The 20,696-nt window shown below is 34.2% G+C and overlaps 1 long non-coding RNA gene across 1 annotated transcript in view; it reads left to right on the forward strand.

Annotated features, from left to right (window-relative positions):
- Window positions 1-20,696, forward strand: part of LOC146995573 (uncharacterized) — a 242,796-nt gene that overhangs the window by 205,849 nt on the left and 16,251 nt on the right. The window contains exon 2 of the long non-coding RNA XR_015043156.1: window positions 17,580-17,789. This is a non-coding gene — a long non-coding RNA (uncharacterized LOC146995573). The remainder of the gene's footprint in view (window positions 1-17,579; window positions 17,790-20,696) is intronic.

Genomic DNA, 20,696 nt, shown 5'->3' on the forward strand with positions numbered 1-20,696 from the left:
CAATTTTAGAAAAGGTTTGTCAGTTGCTTAACATCTTTTTACGCTTTCCAATTATTAATTTGTGAAAAGACTCTGCATTTATATATCTTTTGCCTTCTTTATTTACTTAAAATATTTTTAAACTTTGATAAAAATTTTTAAAAAACGCGAAACAAAGAAAGAAAACCTGAAAGCTTTCAGATTTTATTTTACGCCCAAAGAGGTGTTTTTTTTTTATTATTTACGTAACTATACACGATTCGAAAGCATTTGGCATATCGTCCCTTTGGGCTAAAAATTCTTAAAAACAGTATATCAATAAAATTATACATTATTATAAAATTTTATTGTAAACAGTTTTGTTACTACTTGCCTTAAAACAGTGGATTGTTTTAATAAGAAAATTCGTTAAAGTTTTGCAGAATATAAAATAGGTAATAAATTAAAGTTGAATTTAAAAAAATTCAGGCTTCCAGGCGCGCATATTAGTTACAATGGATGGCTCTAAGTATCGTTTTTTTTTTTTTTTTTTTTTTTTTTTTTTTTGTTTGTTTGTTTGTTTGTTTGTTTGTTTTTGTTTTTTTTCACAATGCAAGAAACATACATACATTCATGCAGATTCTTAATTATTTAATTTCTTCAAACATAATACAAGGCGATAATATTTGATGGTAACAATATGAAAAGTGTTTCAACGATTTTACTGATCCGACGCAAAATGCCGTTTCGAAACTAATAGCCCTTCTGGGCTAACGCCCTTTTGCGCTAAAAAGAGAATAGAATAGAAATAGGTAGCTTTTAAAATTCAACATTAACCATTTTAGCTAAGGTTTGGGACAGCACATTTTACACATACAGGCATTACTGTATTATATCTTCCACCAAAACATTACTGTATTATAGCTTCCAACAAAGCATTATAGCTGCTACCAAAGCATTACTGTATTATACACTCATGTCCATAAATTAAGGGTAATTCGGAGTCACGCGGGAATCGAACTCTAAAATAAATATATCACCTGTAAAATCACTACACACATCTTCAAGAATCATATGCAAATTTCAGGAAGTAACCAGATGACACCCATAGTACGTCACAATGACGAGAGTGTAAGAGAGTGATATATAAGAATTACAGGCAAAGAAGTAAAATTGTTCGCAGGCGCTTTATAAGCATTTCAGTGCAATAACCGGATAGTTATGACACAAAGGACGCATTTAGATGATTTTTTACGTGGTAGAATTATCGGCCGTCTGGAATGTGGGCTTACCCAACTGGAAGTATCAGACGAACTTGGAATTGCCCAGAGTGTCATCTCCAGGCTTTGGCAACCAAGAGCTTTGGATTCCAAGAGGATGGTAATGTCAGTAGACGTTACAGCACAGGTCGCCCCAGAGTTACAACGCCGAATGAGGACCGGTATTTGGAAGTTACTGCCAAAAGAAACAGGCGGAGCACAGCCTCAGACCTGTCTCGTGAGCTCTCTTCAGCCACTGGTACGACAATTTCAAGGCAGACCGTGTACAGACGCTTAGGGCAGATTCGTCTATATGCTCGTAGACCTGTCAGATGCGTTCCACTTACTGCAACTCACTGTCGCCTGTGTTTAACCTGGAGTATAAAGCGTGCATTGTGGGCACCGCAACAGTGGGCTTGTGTGATGTTTTCCGACGAGTCCCGGTTTAGCTTGCAGTCTGATTCTCGCCGGACTTTCATATGGAGAGCTCCAGGTACCCGTTACCACTAAGAAAATATCATTGAACGACACAGTTACGGTGGTGCACAATTTGTGTTTATAGATGACAACGCCCGTCCTCACCGTGCAAACATCGTACGCGAATGCCTTCAATCGGAGGATATCACCTGTAAGACTGGCCAGCATTCTCACCGGACTTGAATCCAGTAGAGCACGTGTGGGACATGCTTGGCCGACGAGTTGCAGCCCGTCAACCTCCTCCTACATGTCTACGGGAACTTCGGAGAGCATTGCTGTTTGAGTGATGTAATATCCCCCAAGATCAGATCGATAATTTGATACTCAGCATGCCTAGGCGTTTTACGGACTGTATTGCATCGTCTGGGAGACATACAATGTATTAACAATCATACCAACCATGTAATATTGGTTTTTTGTAAATAGGATTTTTTTGTAATTTGCTCCAGAGAGAAAAAATCGCTAATTTTTTTAATAATATCAAACATATAGCATCTTTTTTTGCTCTTTACCTTTTGCTTAATAAATAAGCTTTACAAATAAGTCAAATTTGTTATGCTTCTGACTCTTCCTTTGCCTGATTGTGCATTATCCTTAATTTATGGACATAAGTGTAGTTTCCACCAAAGCATTATTGTATTATATCTTCCACCAAAGCATTCCTGTATTATAATTGCGTTGATTTTGTACATAAACACATTTTCCTGTAGTGTCTTTTTTTTTTTTTTTTTTTTTTTTTTCCGTTCCTGCCTTAACCCGTCACTTTAGACCCTACATTCCTATACAAAAAATGCATGTTTTAGTACACTTCACCACCCTTCCAAGTTTGCCCCGTGATCTATGAAACACCCTGTATAACAATTGTAGTTAAACGGGCGCAATGCCGATTAGCTGTGCATATGGAGACAACTGTTTTTTTTCTCCGTATGGCATAGCGATTTGTTTTCTGTTCGGAAAAAAGTCAGAGAATTTCACAAATTCAGCTCCGCTCGCATCCTGGGCATTGAGCACTTTAAATATTGCGCAGCTATTCATGGCGCAATATAAACTAGCTACCACAATTGTCGCTTTGGCGCACATTTCCTGGATGGCGCCCCTTTAACAGAAATGTACCTAAAAAAATAAAAATCTGTGTATATCAAAGAGTGCCTGTTATTAATTAAAAGTAATTAATCATCAGAAAAATACATCGAACATCATCGTCGTATTCCACGGCAACACATTATATTTTTGTTTAATGTGTTAAAGCATCTTTCTGTTCTTTTTAGTCCAAAGGGATTTGAATCCCGAAGGACTATTAGTTTCGTTTTGGCATTTTGCGTCGGACTCATAAATGTCGGTTCACTTTTCAAACTGTTGCCACAAAATGTTAGAGTCCTGCATTATATTTGAAGAAATTAAATAATGAAAAATCTGCATAAATGTATGTATATTTCTCGTATTGTGATAAAACAACGGTACATAGAGTCATCGAATTTTGAATAACGTAATCCTCCAACGAATATGAGCATGTGGAAGACCAAATTTGAAATTTGAAATTTGTTTTATGATCGATTTCCTATTTTTTAAAACTTTGACGAATTTTTGATTAACAAACTCAAGGATTTCAAAGCGAGTAATGGCAACGTTGTGCAGAAAAAACATTTTTATCTCCAGCGCGTGAGTCTCTGTATCGGAAATTCTAAAGATATGCTCGTTTTAAAACTATTTTGCGATATTGCTGTTGCACTGGATCTTATGGTTTAAGTGCGAGGAACATGATATTTAATAAAGAAAGGTAACACACAAAATGGTAAAAAACGCCCCTTTGGACGTAATTTAAAATCTGAAACATTTCAGATTTTTCTTTTTCTTTCCTATTTTTTTCATACGCAACAAAAAATACGAATGTGGGCTCAATCTTTTGTTTGGGAAAAATGGCGCACAGATTTACATCTGAAATAGCTAACTGCGATGCATGTTCCTCCTATTACGTAGATACGATCCGAAAAAGTACGAACTTTACCATTCGCAGTTTTTGTCACTTTACCCTTAATTTAATTTTTCCCGGTGCTAGTGTTACTCCACTCAATTTTTTTGCCTGTGCAGATTTCCTTTGGTTTGGTTTTTGACGCAATTCGTTGAGGCACGCCAAGGTCACCGGATCCTGGCTCCAAGCCACAGGCGCGTTTTGCCTTGACAATGTGACGCTTTCACCTCCAGCAGAAATGCAGTTTCTGTCTGCTGAATTTTTGTCATTTCGAGTTAAAAAAGAAAAAAAAAAGTATTATAAAATAAAGGAGATTGATGGAAATGCTCTCGAAACATGCTGTTGCGAAATATCAAAAGGTAGGAAATTTGCCGCAGAAGAGTGGAAAAAGAGGAAATCGCTCAATTTTTTTCTCTCCGAAAGCTCACTGAAAATGGCATATATTGTCATGGCATATATAGCTGTCAGAGTTTTGTAAAGCTTCGCGAGAGAAAAAATAGTATAGTCAGAAAATTTCAGGTTCAATTTCAAAGAATTTACAATTAGAGTTCCGAAAATTCTAAATATTTAAAAAATGCAAAAATCATGTAGTTGTAAAAAATTGCAATCTAATTTCAATATACAAACTCGCTGGCAAGCCCGCCAGATTCGCGAGTTACAGCCAAAGCCAAATTTGTAAATTCTATGTACCCTTGAAAAGCAAATGTATAAAAACCTTTGTGTATGAATGAAATCAGTTCCTTCTTTTCAAGCAACAACCAATTCGTAAATAATCGTTTTATTGCCAAACTAGGAAACAAAAACTTTTGACACTTCAGGTTAATATGACGTCATGATTTAGATTGAATGTAATATAACAACATTTTCTCAATATCAATAAAAGAGTTAACGTAGCATTAATATTGTATCACTTATACTAACTTGAAACAATAAAGTTGTCAACAGCAGCTATTTTGTTTTAAATGCTGACATTAACGAAAACGAAAACGCTTCGACATGCAGTGACGTCACGTGCACTTTTTGCAACGTCAGAATAGGACCTTACAGAATAATAATACGTTTAAAGTTTGCCAATTCTATTTTTATTTCATATTTTTTAATACTTACAATTATTTATTAACAAACTCTACGATTTGAAAACGAGCAGTGGCAACACTTTTCGAAATAAAATAGATTTTTATCTCCAGCTATCGAGACTGTTGCCACAGCTTGTTTGAGTGCGAAAATTAGCGTTTTCTGAGTTTTAAATTAATATCCCAGCTGAATAATGTCGTTCGAAGATGAAAATGGTGAAAATGGCTTCCAACGAATTTTTGGAATTCGAGGTTCCTCTCGAAACTCAACTCCCCGCCGTTCCGAAGAAGATAATGGCCACAAACAAGCCAATCAACCAACCAACAAACAAACAGACAGACAGACGCCCACAGATTTTAATGGTATAGATTCCATTTTACTCATAATAACCAAAGCAAAATTAGGCGAAATGGTAATTAAACATTAATCCTCCACGAATTTAAGACATCCTGTATTCAAAGAGAGTTGTCAAAAATGACAATTACCTATGCTAGAAGTAAAGAATGAAGAGTTCGAACTTATTTAGGAAATAAAAAAACTTAACAGACTCAATAATACATTTATTTCATTTGATCGTTTGACCACGAGTCTTCCTTTTTTTATTTCGCTCTCCGCCATTTGGCATTATGAGGAAAGATGCTGTGTGGAGGACTTTCTCAAGGAACTGGCCTGTATCCACGTTGCACATGGGGAAAACCACGAAACCACCCACGCAACCAGCCCCTTCCCCGGGACTTAACCGAAATATTAATGGTTTCTATCGCTTGGTCTGTGGCTGGCCAAAGAAGGAGATTTGAAACAGATATTTTCCGCAAATGGGGACACAAAAGAATTTTACACGAACGAATTATCTAACAACAAAGAAACAAACGAACAAATTATCTAAATAAAAAAATACCTCCGGATGACGGAACGTTGTCTCCAGTTACGAAAACTCGAATCCACAATATATGATTTTCAAAATTGTTTTCAGGCAACCTGTGCCACACAATTAGCATTCAGGGATCATCACTTTAATATTTTTCAGTGGTTCATTCTCATTAAAAAGGTCTGACAGCAAGTGAATAACAGAACCATAAATTTGACATAAAGAGAATTATGGCCAGATTGGTTTGCAGATAGAGATTTTGAGCGCTTTGAAGTTTGGAGTTTTTTTTAATCCCAAAGGACATGTTGTCCAGATGGGCTATTAATTTCGTTTTGGTAGTTTGAGTCATTCAGTATAAACCGCTTTTCAAATTGTAGCCACTATTCATATCGTAGATATAGTCACTTTTCAAATTATAGCCACCAAACCTTAGAGCCGTGTATATTTAAAAAAATTAAACAATGAAGAATCTGCAGGAATGTATGTATGTTTCTCGCAGTGTGAACAAACAACGGTACCTAGAGACATCAAATTTTGAATAACGCAGGGATCCACTCGAACATGGGCATCTGGAAGCCCAAATTTGGAATTTGGAAACTGTTGTGTTATCTGCATCCTATTTTGTAAAATTTTAACGAATTTCTTATTAACAAACTCAACGATTTGAAAGCGAGCAATGACAACACTGTACGGAAAAAAATTATTTTTATCTCTAGCGCGAGATCGTGCATCAGAAATTCTAAAGATAAGCTCTTTTTAAATTTTGTTATATTGCTGTTGAATTGAATTTTATGACTTAAATGCGAAGAACATGATATTTAATAAATAAAGGTAACACACAAAACGTTTAAAAACTCCCCTTTGGGCGCAATGTAAAATCCGAATGCTTTCAGAATTTTATTTATTTATTAATTTTAATCTGTGTTTTATAACTTGTATAGTCATAACCATGGTTATGAGCAGTTGATTAAGTTGATTATGAGCAGTTGATTAAAATTGATAATGAGCATGTGCAGAAGTTGCTAGGCGAGAATAAAAGACGAATCCGGCAAGAAAGAGCTACAACAAGGAGAACTAAATTACAGAGTTAAAAGTTAAATTAATATATCTTATGATGTATACTGCGAAATAAAAGGGGAGGACAGTTATATATCTCTCGTTCTACTCGGCCTATTGACGAAAATCAAATCGCGAATCTTGGCGATTTTTTTCAGTTTGCGCCGAGAATAATATTCTTCTGCACACCTGCAATTTATCGGGTCAGTCCATAAGTTCGTGCGCATTAAGAGTATGCGTGGGATTCACTACGACGCATTTACTAAAACAATACAATTTTGAACCTGTTGAAACTTGTCATCGTTTGACTAACACATTATTCAGTTTATCACCAATTTTTGTAAATATCGAACGCATTTTAGTACCCACAGAAGATGAATATAGATAATCAGTACAAACGTGCGTGCTACATTTTTTTTATTTTCGTGTGGTGAATCTGCCAGGTTTGCAGCGTTAAAATTAATAGCGTACACAGTGAACACGCTATTAGTGTAAGGACTGCCCAGAAATGGTTTTAATCATTTAAAGGTAGAAAAAGCAGCATTGGTGATGAACCCCGTTCAGGACGTTTTGAATTATTAGAACCAAATCAAACAATTCATTCAGACGTTTATAGTGAACAACTTCGCCGTCTAAATTCAGAATTTATCAAAAAACGCCCGCTTTTGACACATCCTGCTTATTCCCCAGGTATTGCCCCAAGTGATTTTCACTTATTTCGTGCCTTGCAAAATTTTTTACTGGGAAAAAAGTTAAATTCTAAACAGGATGTACACAATGAACTTTAAAATTTTTTTTTTTTCCCTTCAAAACCAGTCTTTCTACAGCAATGGCATAAAAAAGCTGCCTGTAAGATGGCGAGACATTATACATAATGAAGGAAAATATATAATTGATTAAAATGCTAAATTGCGTTTTTTTATATTATTTAAAAATTTACCAAAAAATGCGCACGAATTTATGGACTGACCCAATACAAAAACCAACGATACTCACTCCAAAGTCACAGCTTCAAATAACTACGGAAAGAGAAATCTTCTGACGCCTAATTCTATTCAATTCTTTCGGCTCCGAATGGCATTCTTACTGTAGGTCCTGCCCTTCTTTTCTCGAAACCCTCTAATAACATTCTTGTGCGCATCTTCATATAATACGAGCACCTTTTTTTCGTAATTATTCACTCCTTCAAGCATTTTCTCCCATTCATGGATTGTTTCCCTTTTCTATTGTCGATTCAGTATATCATTGTTTGAACGCTGGGAGAAATATTGGGTTAAATGAAATCAAAAGTTAAGAGTTTCGCCCATGATCACTAATGCATTCTTCGTAAACAAAAGGGGGCTCGTTATATGGTGAATATACCTAAAAATTAATAAATGTGGTTTGAAATTATAGGTGCACGTTATACGGTACCAGAATATACGATACATAGATAATTATTCCATTTTATTTTAGATTGTAATTACATATATTCTTATATACAAAAAAATCTGGAAAAGTATTCTTTCATTATTTTAGTAGATTTTCAAAAATTAATTCATTTTTAAGAAAGATTTCCCAGTTATGAAAGTTTTAATTATTTCATTATTAATATTCCATGAAGAATGAATTCGTTTTCATTCATGTCGAGAGATGGCGCTACCAGTCGCTTTCCCGGTTGAGCGAATCGAGAAGAAACTGATCCCTTGCTGAGTATTCTTCAAGGGAGTTCGTATCCTTATTCGTGGTCGCTAATCAAAATAATATTTCAGTTCTGATAAAGAAAGCAGTTTTAGTAATGTTATTAAATTAGTTAACATTTGTCCTACTACAGTAGATTTCATTTCAAAAACCCATTAAATTCTTAGCCATTCCTTTTCCGCTCTGTTTTCTTCACATTCAAAGAAAGTACAGTTTTAGTGTAACAGCAAATTGATTTGAGTATTTCAAAATCAATATTTTAATGCAGTTTTTTTATGTATTTATTCATTTGGAAACTCAATAAATAGCTCAACAAAGATGTGTAATTATTTCACTTTGTAAGTCTTAAAGGCATTTTCTGGACTAGAAGAACTTTCATGTAATTCCTAGATATATATTTTCGACATTTAAAAGCTCAACTCTGTTGGTTGGATTTATTTTTTAGTTCGTATTATATGTAATTCATTAATATTCCATGAGGAATGAATTTGTGAATTTGTTTTCATTCATGTCGAGAGATGGCGCTACCAGGTTGAGCGAATCGAGAAGAAACTGATCCCTTGCTGAGTATTTAATCTTTTACAAAATGCTTCGTTATAATTATACCTCCTACTCACGAAATTAGCAAAAACGCAGACATATCTTGCCTTAATAACCTAAATTTATATTTGCTACTTTTGATAAGGAAAACTGCTAAGACAAGAAAATGTGTCTTGCTTAGGTATTTTAGATCGTAGTTAAAATTGATTTGGCTCGTCAGACATCCTCTTCTACTCTAGCCCACCAGCGGCCGAGCGGTAAAGTCACTAAACACTGGTAGTTCGGTCCGAGGTTCGAATCCCGCGAACGGGCTGGCTGCATGGGCGTTTTCGTGGTTTTCCCCATGTGTAACGTGTATACGAGCCAGTTTCCCTTAGAAAGTCCTCCACGAAGGCATCCCTCCCCTTAGGCAGATAGCCCTAGTGTGCTTTGCCATAATTAAATACACCACCACACCACCTCTTCTACTCTATCCAAAATGAGGTATAAATTCATATATCAGTGTTATTACTTGGAAAGTAAAATGTAATAAATTTGACGAAAAGTGTACTACAGTTAAAAAAATTATAAAAAGTATTAGGTTTAGAACAAAATTACTAGAATTAGTCATCTTCCGTTCATCACAATGGCAATAATTAAGTGTTAAAGGTTTTGATATTATTCGAACACAGATTTACTTTTTCACCCATCAAAAGCGATAAAAGAGTTGATTTTCATTAACCATTGTCCGTAAGTTTGAAAATTTTCAGTCTCTTAAAAACCGAGAAAAAAAATTAATAAACCACTCTAATATTCATACAGGTGTAATAGCAAAATAACATAGGAAAATAAAAGTAGCATGAGCAAATACAAATAATAGAAAAAGAACCTATAAAAAGGAAAGTAGCATAAACAAATGCAATTTTGACAGGAATCAGACTGTTTTTTAGTGTCTCAAACAGTGACATTATACATAGGTCATAGGTCATCGCTTATTTAATAGGTATACGACCCTGAAGTCTTTACTTATCTATAAAGCCACAGTCAATTACTTCATAAGGAATGATTTCTTTGATATAGAGACTATGAGCAGAAATTTTAAATAAATTAAGCAGTTTATTAATTGAAATGTAATAGTAAATTTTTGAACAATTGTAAGAATTATGTTAATTTTATTAACATTTATAACCAGAGGGCCATGTAAACTTTACATGTAACCAAGCAAATAAGAAAGAATTATAATTATAAGAAAAAACACTACATGGAACAATTACATGTCAAAAGTAATAAAGGTAACATAAAGCAATTACTCTTGGATAAGAGGAAAAGTTATGTCCATGCAAAAATCTCTCGAATCTCTTTAACTAACGGTTCAGATGTTAGATGTTTCAATTTTTTTTTTTTTTTTTTTTTTTTTTTTTTTTACTGTTGCCATTTAGCATTAGGTTATAGACTCCCCCTCGGGCTCTGATGACGTCTCGACGAAGAGTCCGCAAGATATTTCACATTCATCTCTATGAAGAGTAAACCGGGAATCTTTTGATGACGAGTTTGAAATGATTGATTTAATTGCACAGAATCAGGATGATTCTCCAAAACATCAATGAATCGGGATGATTCATTTAACATGGAATCAGAGTTATTCCACTCAAACTTCACAGAATCGTTATGATTCATTTAACATGGAATCAGGATGATTCCCTAAAACTTCACTGAATCGAGATGATTCATTTAACATGGAATCGGGATAATTCCCTGAAACATCACTGAATCGGAATGATTCACTTAACATAGAATCAGTTCTTGAAAAGTTCATTATATGGGGATCTCCCCCTGGTTTGAAGCGACTCTCGAATTCTAAAAGTCAAATCACAATATCAGATTCATCTTATCACAATATCCCCACCATCCTACTGTCAAGGGAACTTTGAAATTAAAAATTTTGAAAGTCTCAGAATAGTTCGAAGGCAACTTGACGGCAGCTGTGGAATTACTATTTTGTTTATCTTCATTACTTTTGCTAGACGATTGTACTTAATGCCTCTGATGAGTTGCTCCATTTCTTCGCGGGTTTTTCAAATAGAGTTTAAGATTTCTTTTCTAATCAATGATAACTGAGACTAATAAGATTGAATTTAGGATCTGAAGATTTTCCACGTTTATTCTTTGGTTCATCCGTTCCAGTAGCTTTCACTTTTAATGACATATTTTCAGTCATTTCCTTCTGTTGACCCATTTCTTTTTTATTCTCAAATATTATTTCTTTTTATTTAGAAAATTAAACATGCTTTTTCTCTATGTTAAACTATCATAATCAATTTAACTTTATATAAAATACAATTTCTACTTACTACATGATTGCTTTACAATAAGCGCAAGGACGTTGGATTAATCCTTCACTCCTAGGGTGGCTGTTAATTTCCAGATTGTCAAAAATCAAAATTTTCCATATCACCAGGGTGGTAATTTTCTCCTTTTAACGCAAAAAGAGCTCGAAGTAAAAAATTGAGCTCTGCTTTCGGTAATAAGTTTTAAATTTTTTAGGCTTCGGGCCCACTGTTGGGCTGCCAGTTTATAAGCAGAGGGCCATGTAAACTTTACATTTAACCAAGCAAATAAGAAATAATTATAATTATAATAAAAAACACTACATGGAAGAATTACATGTCAAAAGTAATAAAGGTAACATAAAGCAATTACACTTAGATAAGAGGAAAAGTTATGTCCATGCAAAAATCTCTCGAATCTCTTTAACTAACGGTTCAGATGTTAGATGTTTCAATTTTTTTTACTGTTGCCATTTAGCGATAGGTTATACAGTTAAATGTTAAGTTAAAGTTCCTTTCCTATCAAATTCTTAACTTCAACTTACTACTTCCGGCCAGAACGTAGTTTTGAAATTTTTCTGAATACTTAATGAGGAGGAGCGGTATTTAAACCGCGAAGTTACTTACAGAGCCAGAGAGAATCAGAGTTTCTGATTTACGCGCATCTGCCTATTGGCTACTCTCTCTCAAAGCTGTTATTACGCTCGGCCGTACTCAGGCCGTTGTTAAGCTTCGTAGTCAAATAAAGGGACCAACTCGATTTGAGTCTTGATAGCTTCGGCTATATTTCTTTAGTTAATCTTAGTTTTAGTTTAATTTTTAGTCTCTTAAGTTCAAGCCCAAGTGTCGGCTTTGATTGCACACTCCAAGACGGAGTTTTGTTAAATCTTATTAGAATAATAAAGGTTTAGTTACCCTTCCATCTTGTTGTTTCTTGTCACACGAACTTAAGCGATTATTCGCTAACTAGTTAAGATTCGTCACTTTCTACAGTAACTGAGAATTACACCACTGAAAATCTTACACAATGATAAACGTTTCAGCTTTAACTTAACTAAACTATCACTGAAAACACAACTGTATTAAATTAGCGGGAAGAATTTTCATCTATGTTTCATGTTAAATTAGGTAATTGGATTTAAGGGATTTAAATGCACGTGGTTTATTTGAGTTTTTTAGGAAAAATTTGGAAATTTAATGAAGTGGTTAAACTGATGTTGTTGCCGACTATTGGTTTTTTAAAGGATAAAAATGGTGAAATGATACTACCACCTTTTCTAAAGGGAAAAAGAAAAGAATATTGTTTTATAGTTTACATATGCATAGACTATGAAAAATTTAAGTCGGAATCCTATGAATTCCCGATAATTTCTTAAAAAAAAAAAATCTGAAAGCTTTCAGATTTTACATTACGCCCAAAGGGGCGTTTTTGTTAACGTTTGCTGTGTTACATTTATTTATTAAATATTATGTTCTTCGCACTTAAACCATAAAATTCAATTCAACAGAAATGTCCCAAAATATTTAAGAGAGGATATTTTGAGAATTTTCGACAGGCAGTCTTACGCACTGGAGATAATTTTTTTCTTTTTCTTTCCGTACAGTGTTGCCATTGTCCGCTTTGAAATCGCTGAGTTTCTTAATCAAAAACTCATAAATGCTTTACTAACTATGAAATAGATAATAAAGCAAATTCCAAATTTAGGCTTCCAGATGACCATATTTGGGTGGAGACGTTCGTTATTCAGAATTTGATGGCTCTAGGTACCGTTGTTTTATCACAATGCGAGAAACATACAAACATTTATGCAGATTCTTCCAAGTTCCGATAATTTGCTACGTAGCTGATTAAAGGCCCCACCATCGTGTTAAATCCTCCTTTAAATTATTTTCTGCTAATCTCCTCATAATGGTATAGGACTAGGTTTCTGAAACTATAGTACAATGGTAATTACGTTATTTTCGGTGGTACATTTTTTTACACATAAGATTTAAATCAATGTAAAATGGTGTTCTTTTTGGTACATAGTAAATTGTAGTCGCAGCAAGGCAATTCCTCAGCAATATTAATATTGCATGATTGTAAAGGGGTTAAACATAAAATCTAAGCACTTCAAAATGAAAATGATCACAGTAGTACAAACTCGAAAATTAAAAGTGCAAAAAGGGAAAATATATACAATGAATCTAAATTATTTCATACGCATCCTTCAGGCCTTTACTAGTGTTCTTCCCTCCTCAGATCCTAGCTCTGAAACTGTTTCTATGTGGTCCTTAAAGGATTCCGTTGAGTAACGCTAAGATAAGCTTTCATTTCACTATTTTTATCCTTTAAAAAAACAAACAATAGATGGCAGCACCATCAGTTTAACCACTTCATTAAATTTTCAAATTCCTCTTAAGAAAACTCGTAGTGTTCTTCCCTCCTCAGATCCTAGCTCTGAAACTCTTTCTATGTGGTCCTTAAAGGATTCCACTGAGTAACGTTAAGATAAGCGTTCATTTCACTATTTTTATCCTTTAAAAAAACAAACAATAGATGGCAGCACCATCAGTTTAAACACTTTATTAAATTTCCAAATTCGTCTTAAAAAACTCGTAGTGTTCTTCTCTCTTCAGATCCTAGCTCTGAAACTCTTTCTATGTGGTCCTTAAAGGATTCCTTTGAGTAACGTTAAGATAAGCGTTCATTTCACTATTTTTATTCTTTAAAAAAACAAACAGTAGATGGCAGCACCATCCGTTTAACCACTTCATTAAATTTCCAAATTCCTCTTAAAAAACTCGTAGTGTTCTTCTCTCCTCAGATTCTGGCTCTGAAACTCTTTCTATGTGGTCCTTAAAGGATTCCTTTGAGTAACGTTAAGATAAGCGTTCATTTCACTATTTTTATACTTTAAAAAATAAACAATAGATGGCAGCACCATTAGTTTAACCACTTCATTAAATTTCCAAATTCCTCTTAAAAAACTCGTATAAACCATGTTTTTCTCCCTTAAATCCAATTATCTAGTTTAACATGAAACATAGGTGAAAGTTTTTCTAGATTTTTCTCAGAATCAACTGAGTGCCTTAGAATATTTCTGTATTCCATTATTAATAAGGAAAAAAATGCATTTTTTTTCATGCAAATGTTAAAAATGCATACAAGGCTCTTGAAGAGAGTATACGCTTTAAATGTAGAAACATCATTGTGGTGTTGTTTTACAATTAGTCAGAGTATTGTATTACATCAGGTGGAGGCACACTATTGTAGACAATGATATGCATCTAGATAAAAATGCAGTTAAATGTAAATATAGTAATGTTAATAATCGTTATACATCATATGTTCAAAACATTTAAAGCATATATTTCCCTTGAAAATGTTCAATTACATTTTAAAGCATATATGTGAGTAGCAGGAGTGCAACAACTCAACTCAACGAACGGCATTGCAGTGAGACGAATGATGGACGATGGAAGCGAAAGAGAGCAGTCATGTTTTCGATTAAGACGTATTAATAGATGGCCAAGCTGTTAACTTCTCAATTATAACTCTTTTTTTCATTTGTAAATACTCATCACTGTACCTCCATCAATAACTAAATAAATACTTAGTCACCTAAATGTGTGTCGTCAGCGTAGAAATCCCCTAGACGCCGAGTTTACATATATTACAATCGTTTTATCCTACAAGTCAAAAATTGCTATACAGAATGGGTATAATAATACTACGTATACTAAATATACAAAAAATGCTGATCTGCAAAAAAAGCTCCGACGCACAATGCAATAATTAGCTATCTTAATGTACAGATAAATGTAATATAAATGCACACTGTTATAGACAATCTAAAAACACAATTCAATTCCCAATATACTTTTGGCTTACACAAAATGCATAATAAAGGTAAAAATGAAATGGTTACCAATAGTGAAATAATAGGAGCATGCAAGATTCTTGAAGAGAGTACATGTTTTCAATATCAAGACATCATTAGGGAGTTGTTTTACAGTTAATCAGAGTATGGTATTACAAAAGGTGAAGGCACAATAATGTAGGTAATGATATTCAACTAGAGAATTATGCAATTTAATGTGAATACGAGTATTATGATGTTAACACTCTATTATAAAGCATATGTTTCGGTTGATCTTCTCAAACTTCCATATGGAACTATTCTATAAACATGACAATTTGTTTCATGTTCATTCAGGCTGCGAATAGGGAGAATAGGGGTGCAGCGCGTAAAAGTACGCAGGAGGCGAAAATCAGGGGCGGCCGGACTCTCGCGATAAAACGACTAAATATTTTAATTTCATTAAATTCGTTGTAAGTATTTAGTATGAAAGTATATGAATCAAATTTTATGATATCAGTATAAAATCAAAGTATGAAATGAGTAGTATGAAATCAAAGTTTTATTAATCATTGAGCGCTTTATTATTCGCCGCCGGATTAAACCGGATTGAACTGGTTTAACGGAACCGGATCAAACTGGATGAAACCGGTTTGAGATCAATTAAACCGGTTAAACGGGATAAAACCGAACTGAACCAGTTTGAACCAGTTTGATTTAACCGAACCGGATCAAACTGGATGAACCCGGCTTGAGCTCAATTAAACCGGTTAAAACGGGATAAAACCGAACTGAACCAGTTTGAATCGGATAAAAACTGGTTCAACCGGATTAAACCGGTTTAAACCGGTCTGAAGTGGTTCAACTGGTTTTAACTGGATTAAACCAGTTCAAATCGGTCTGAACCGGATCAAACTGGATGAAACCGGTTAGAAAAAGCGGATCAACCGGTTTAAACTGGTTTAAACCGGATGAAACTGGATGAAACCGGTTCGAGGAAGCGAGCAACAAGTTTAAACTGGTTTAACCTGAACCGGATTGAACAGGGTGAAACCGGTTAGATTAGTCTGGACAAACCGGACTGAATGTGTTTGAATTGGATGCAAACTGGTTCAAACCGGTCTGAAGTGGATTAAACCAGTTCAAATCGGTCTGCAGAAACCGGTTCGAGGAAGCGGATCAACCGGTTTAAACTGGATTAAACCAGGACAAATCAGTCGCCGCCTATTAGGCCTGCAGGCCGTCCTACCGGTATAGTGCTTAGCTTCGCTGACTGCCGTGCTCCCCGGATGTTTGTAAATGTTTAGTGTCGGTGATGCATGGCTGCACACTAAATATACGGTCAGCCGAAAGTCTTCTTGTGGAAGTTGTGTCTTGTGTTGGAAGTGGAGAGGGGTGGTAGACTCTTGTCCATCAAAATTGGGGGCCCGTGGAACTGAGCTAAATCGCGCTGTCAACTGTAAGGGTGTTAAAGGCTATTGCCGACGACAAGGGGTATCACGACAAGTGAGCTTGGACCAACAACAACACAGAATTTTATGTAATTTAGTTTTGTGAATACAGTGTACATCGTCTAAAAAATGTGTGAACAGCCTCTGTAATGAAGTCACCAATGTTTACTTTTAAAACTGTTACAATGTTTACGTTTTAAAAAAGTTAAGGAATGCATTTCAAAATTGGCAACGAGAATACAAATTCTAAAGTTTTAACGGTTATTTTTGTTTTAATTATTCTTGCATTTACCATGGATTTAAAAATTTGGAACTCGCCTAATTAATTAAACATCTTCTATGCAATTAATTCCTGGTACTGTTATGTTATCAGGACCGGAGTCGTCGCCAAATGTTTCGCTAAACTCGCCAAATGGTTCATATGAAATCGCCAATGTCTACTTCTAAATTCGTTATAATGTTTACTTTTTAAAAAAGTTTAAGATTGCGTTATCAATGTTGGCAACGAGAATACAAATTCTATAGATGTAAAGATAACTTGTGTTTTTATTATTACTGGATTTAACGCGGCTAAGAAGATTTAGGACTTATATAATGATGAAACATGTGTGGTGTTTAAAATTTTCTTCCTCTGAATTTGGTCAGTATCAACTTGATATGAATCACTACATTGTTGTGGATTGGAACAGTTGCATATGGGAAGTCTATGGTCATGCAGTAATATCTAGACCGTCAGTTAAAATTGGAGGCACTGGTAATATTATCAAAGTTGACGAAAGTCTGTTTTCGCGCCAAAAAATAACGCTGGTCGTGTCCTTCCTCTCCAGTGGGTGTACGGCGGGATTTGCAGAGATATTTTTTAGTTGCTGTGCGCACCTGCGTATGTTTTTAGACATTTTGAATGATATGCACAGTCTTCGCATTAATTTTAGTTCGATAACCGAATTTTTTTCCCTGATGCCTTTGGGGAAGCTCTTTAATTTCATTAAAAGCTTCTAATTTTACGAATATATGTTATTGTTTTCCTTTGGATTTTTCTTCGCTGAAGTCCATTGTAAAAATTTTGGTGATTATTTTTATGCTTCGAATTTTTTTCTAGATCATCAGCTTTTGGTGATATCTGAATCCGGTTCCCGATAACAGAACAGTGCTTATTTCTGCAGGAACAAGGAATCATTCACTTTAGTAGGAGGTTTTACAAAAAAAAAAAAAAAAAAAAAAAAAACATACAACTGAGTTCTGCTCTAATTCGAAAGAAGTACTGAAATGGAGATGTGAAGATCCGGATTTGAACATTCCTGCGTGAGCCGTAAGTATAATTTTATTGATCTCGATACTAGTTATCAATGCTCAAACTTTTGAAAGGTTATTGGATAGTGCGAAATAGACTTCAACGCGGCAATGAACGTAACCAATTAGATTTTTATTTGAGTTAATGTGGCGGCAGTAGCGTTCTATAACGTTAATATTTTCAGACATTTAAAATAATATTCTCAGTTTCATGCCTACTCATTTTTCTTAATTCATTAAATTCCCTAACCAGCTTTTTAAAAAAATTTTTAAGTTGTTTAAATTTACATTAAAAATTTCTAATTATACAAATAGCTGTTATCTTATTTTTTACCTTGTATTTTTCTTCAATTAAACCATGTTGTAAATATTTTGACCATTATTTTTACATTTCGAATTTTTCACCAGATCATCAGCTCTTGGTGATATTTGAATTCGGTCCCGATAACAGAATAAGGCTTTAGTGTACAATTGGATATCCTTCGATTGGCGACAAATTTGTTCAGTTTTGGCAATGAAAACCCATTTCTGTTTACTATGATAGTTTTAACGGTACTTTTTTGTTTTGCAGGCGCAGGCGATAAAGTCGCCAAAACTGGTACAGCCGACGACAAACGGAATATCTTCACTGGTAAGGTTTTACGCCTCATTTTCAAAACAAGTCGCAGCCATTTCTTATCAGATAAATTGTCTCTTTCAATACTGGCATACAATTACATAGAAATTTTACCAGATAGTTCAATTTTATGCCCGAGGCCATTCGCGGTAATTAAGTTAATTAGGATGTAATCACACCGCTCACCCGAAGACGAAAATATAGAAAAGGCAAAGTAAAGGGTTAAATTCATCCATTCTAATTGACAATCCACTAGCGAAGTAAAGCACTGCGGTTTTACATAATTTCTGCGTAAGCTGTTCGTACGAATTGAAATTATTCTTGCATTTAAATTTGTATTCCATATTAAGAGTTCAGTTGAAATTAATGTAGATAATTACCGAGAAAATTAGATTTTTGTAGCGTAGTTTACATGAGATGATATCACTTGGGATCACGTGATATGAATCGGCGAATGTTGTACCACGAAAGCATAATAAATTCTTAAATTAATGTCTTTCTACAAATTTATTGTCTTTATTTATTGTCTTTTTACAAAATTTTAAACGATATTAAAAATTTTATGCCTTCAAAATAAAAAAATTGTTAGAACTAGCAATTTGTTAACTTTTTTATGTGTATACTGTTGCCAATAAAGTCTGCTTGGCGAGATTTGCGCCGGCGAAACGGAAAAGTACCGTTTTAACTTAGTTCTAGCTTGCATTGCCGTTACCGTCAGAGTACCGTAACTTTGTTTTAACCTTATATGACTTCATCATTTTCCTGAATTTTTTTAAGGGAAAATATATCGATGACGTGCACATGGACAAAGTCAAGGCAGTGCGCAATGCCGAGTTTGTGCAATTGTCTGATGTTTTTTAAGTAAAAATAGATTGATGTGTACATGGACACCGAGTTTATGCAATTCCTTTGACTTCTTATTTTGGTTTTGTGTAGCGGCCATCTTGGAATTGTGCCTTATTGACGCCGATCTTGGCGTCAAAAAAGAATCAGCGAAAAAACAAAGAGCACCCCAATTGTAAACTTTCCCAGAACAATACGAAATTTGAATATACCGAAACTCAGTTTCTTTTATTACGGTAAAATAACATAAAGTAATATTTTTCGCTATTCTCATTTTCCTGCTGATTCAGAAGTGAACTTGCATCTGAGTAATTACACCTTCTGCAAGCGAGGATATGTGTCAAGGAATTTAACTATGTTTTGATTAATAACGATAACTGTCATTTCACTCACTGCATGGTATATCTGTAAATTATTTAATTCAGAAAGTACTCTTTTTATATCATTGTTGTAACGAACTGAGAAACGTAAATGTTTAAATAATGGTAAATGTGTGAAATAAGTGTGAGGTGTTAAAAAATATACAAGATATTTTAAACTCGTATCTTTTATTATCTTTTTTTATTTTACATTAATTCATCTAATCGTAAAACAACTTTTTTTTAACATCGGATATTTTTTTTCTCTGGTTAGTTTATAGAAATGAATCGCAAGAACTTTCCTTCATTTTACATCTGTAGACATAATCATATTTTATTTAACAGAAACACACTTGATAATACCAAAAGAAAGGAAAATTATTTTCTAATGAAGTTTGGACATTCTGCCTACTATCGAATCATCGAACCTTTTTCCTCTGGTTGCAAAAAACGACATGGGTCGCTTCAAGGCTGAAAGAGAAAAATAAAAAAAATTAGTTTTTATTAAATAGATATATCAAAGAAATATTTCAATATAAATGCAGTTTTCTAATCTATCAAATTTCATTACTACCCTTCGACATAAACAATATCAGTGGCGGATTTAGGAAGAGGTCAGTAGTTAATCAGTGGCTCATTTAGGAAGAGGGGCACCAATCAATCGCTTGAGGGTGGAAGGCTCTCTTCTTAAATTATCGTTACATTTAGTATTTTTCTAAAATTAATTAATAATTTTGGAGTATCTTAGAATTTGGTGATCTTCGTAATTGCGACTTGCGCAACATTATAAATCCACCTCTGAACGGAATGGGAAACCTATTTACTGAGCAAACTGAGCAAAAGTCATTTAGGATTCAACTGCTAGCAAGATTTGTATGAGCTATTAATTTATTTCCTGGTTTGTAAATCTAATTAACAAGAAAAGATTTTAAAATACCTTGATTATTAAAAGAAAAAACTTCAAATGACGGTTTAGATGCAAAGTTACCATGTTTACTTGCGTAACAGTCGCACTTTGGTTGTCAATCTTTCATTGTGAAAGTCTAGGAGCGACTATTTTATGTGAGGAAATCTACTACACAATATTGCGCATTTTTGAGGATTTCTT

The sequence above is a fragment of the Stegodyphus dumicola genome, chromosome 9, assembly GCF_044657685.1.
Source record: "Stegodyphus dumicola isolate Sdum_Otavi_A_Nest chromosome 9, ASM4465768v1".
NCBI lineage: Eukaryota > Metazoa > Arthropoda > Arachnida > Araneae > Eresidae > Stegodyphus > Stegodyphus dumicola.